The sequence below is a fragment of the Propithecus coquereli genome, unplaced genomic scaffold (assembly GCF_000956105.1).
Source record: "Propithecus coquereli isolate 6110/MARCELLA unplaced genomic scaffold, Pcoq_1.0 Scaffold341, whole genome shotgun sequence".
Classification (NCBI taxonomy): Eukaryota; Metazoa; Chordata; class Mammalia; order Primates; family Indriidae; genus Propithecus; species Propithecus coquereli.
In genome coordinates this window covers 1,024,596-1,027,235 of record NW_012149075.1, presented here as the reverse complement: position 1 = coordinate 1,027,235, position 2,640 = coordinate 1,024,596, and positions in this window count along the sequence as shown.

Here is a 2,640-nt window from a genome sequence, read left to right as displayed (position 1 = left end):
TAAACTGTTTACAAACCAGGCATCCGATCCCAGCTGTCTCTAAGAGCTGTGTGCCCTTGACTAAGTCCCTTCACCTCTCTGGGCCCTGCTTCCCTTTGATCCAGCTGGGGACAGCTGTATGAGAGGGCTCTGGGCTCCCGGGTCCATTTCACTCTCTCCCCCACGAACCTCCTCTCCCAGCCGACAACGGGCATCAGTGGGCTGAGGCAGGGCATAAGGCAGGGTTAAAGCCGGGGCCCTCCTGGAACTTTCCCACAGGGAGGCTGGGTGTCCTTCTGCCTGAGCTCTGCAGAGCTCGGAGCCTGCCCCTCCAAGCCGGAGACAAGTGTCCTCAGGAAATGCTGGAGTGAGGATGCTCTTATTTGCTGATTTCCTCTGCCTCTCACCCTCCCAACCCACTGTCAGGGACCCGAGGAGGCCAGCTGGCGAGGGGATGGCAGAAGCAGTGAGGGGGCCTCTGCATTCCTCGCTGGGCCCCTGGGGGCCATGTGGGATCAGGGGATGGTGCAAATGTCCGCAGAGGGATCCCCCCTCCCTGAGCCGGCCTCACGCCAGGGGCACAGGCAGAGAGAAGAAGGCTTCCCGCCTCCCTCCCTCCTCCCTCTCAGGCAATGGAGAGAAAACTGGGTCAGGCAGCTCTCTCCTCCTGCTGGCTGGTGGGAGGGGGAGGGGGCCGCACTGCAGTTTCCCCCAGACCAGCAGGGCCCAGTATGGGGACAGGGTGGGGAGAGGACCCCTACGGGCTCCCCCGCCCCACCCCGCATCCTGGACACAGGTCTCGGGGCTGGTGTGCCCCTTCTCCCCACGTGGCCTGGACGCCACTCAGACCTGCCCCTACTCCAGGACAACCCGAAAGAATGCCCACCGCTCAGAATTCTCCCGCGGAACACCGTGACTTTAGGGCCTGCAGGTCCCACTTTCCGGCCCTTCCTTCCTCTGGGAAACTCCGCCACGTCTGCGGCTGACGGTTGGTCAGCCAGTCGCCGGGCTCAGATAATCCACAGATAAGTCAAAAGTCGATTCTATCGGATTCAGGAAGGGCTATAGGATTCCAGGGCTGTTTGTTCCAATTCCTTCCAGACCCTTCTCTGTCCCCCCCACCCTCTCTCTCTCTCTCTGTCCCCATCTCCACCTTCCCTACCTCATGTCCCCTTGTACGGGTGGGAACGCAGAGGGCCTCTCCAGGGAGGCGCCAGGCAGACAGCAGGTCCGATCAGGGCTGGAGAGAACCCGGCACTAGGCCTGCCCTGCCTGGGCCTGTGTCCCCTTGGAAATCCAGACCCTGTGGTCGCCGCAGCTGACGCCCTCCTGCCTCCTGCACTGCTGGGCTGGGAAGCCAGTTCCCCCCATCTCGGCGCGCCCCCCACTTGCAAAATGGGAGGATTGAACTCATGGTCTCTCGGGACGCTTCAAGGAAGCGAATCACTTAACCTCTCTGTGCCTCGGTTTCCTTATCTGAAAGATGTCCACAGGCATCCCTCCTAGGCCCGAATGCCTGGGCTGTTCTGGGGGGATCAAACGGGTCCCTCTCCTCCTCTGAGAAGCACAGATAATTCCTAAGCCGCTCCTGTTCCGCTGTGGAAGGCATTATGCGATTTCTTTTTTTCTCCAGCACCGTCACCTTCCCCCATTCCATTTCGCTGAGACTAATACTTAAATTGATTTACATTCCCTGAGGACGCAGCGCATGATGGCGAGGCTGGAGAATTCCGGGTGGCCAGGGGATGTCAGGCAGGATCTGAATGACTTGGAGATCGCCCCGAAGTGGAGCGTATTCCACACAAGACAGTGATGAGGGCCCTGGGGCCTGGCGGGGCTCGGGGGCATCTCTGCAGGGCAGGGCCCTTCCAGCAGGACCACCGTGAGGGACCTGGCGTGGGGCACTTGGCCAGGCAAAGGCACTGTCACCTCTGCTGGACCCCAGCTGGAAAGAGAGCCCCTCCCTGAGTTCCAACAGTCTCCCTCTCGGGCTCTCGTTGTTCCATGCCAGCCCAGGGACGGTGCTGGAAAGGATTCCTGATGTCCCCGTGGAACCCAGGCCCCAGGTCTCCACCCCACGGCTGTCTGACTTGCATGGGTCACCCATGCCTGGCTGTGGCCACCCTGCTGTGCTGATCAGACGGGGTGTGGCCTCTGGCCCTTGGACAATGCCTCCCTCCACCCTGGACACACTTCCCCCCGCCTGCCTCCCTTCCCAGCGCCTGCCTCTTCCCCAACCTGTGACCCTCCCTGGACACGGCCTCTCTCCCAGGCCCATGGTCTGTCCCCAGCATGAGAGCCTGCTCGAAGTTCCCTCTTCGAGGGGCTCTGGGGCTTGCCAGCCTGTGAGTCTGGAGGGTGCTGGCTCCTCCCCAGGGAAGAGAGACGAGGCGAGAAGCTGGGGTGCACCCCCCGATGCCCAGGGCCTGGCGTGGGCCTCTCGGCATCCTGCTGGGCAAAGGCACTGCCCCCTTCCCCCCACGCCCCTGGAAACGCTGTCTGCTCAGGCGCAGCTCCGAAGTCTGAGGCCCCTTGTGCCCCACCCCTGCCCTCTCCCCTGTGCACCCAGCACCCCACCCCGGTTTCTCCTGGTGTCCCAGGAACCCGCGCCTCATCTCCACCGCCCCCAGCCGGCTTGTCCGCCTGCGTCTCACCTCTCGA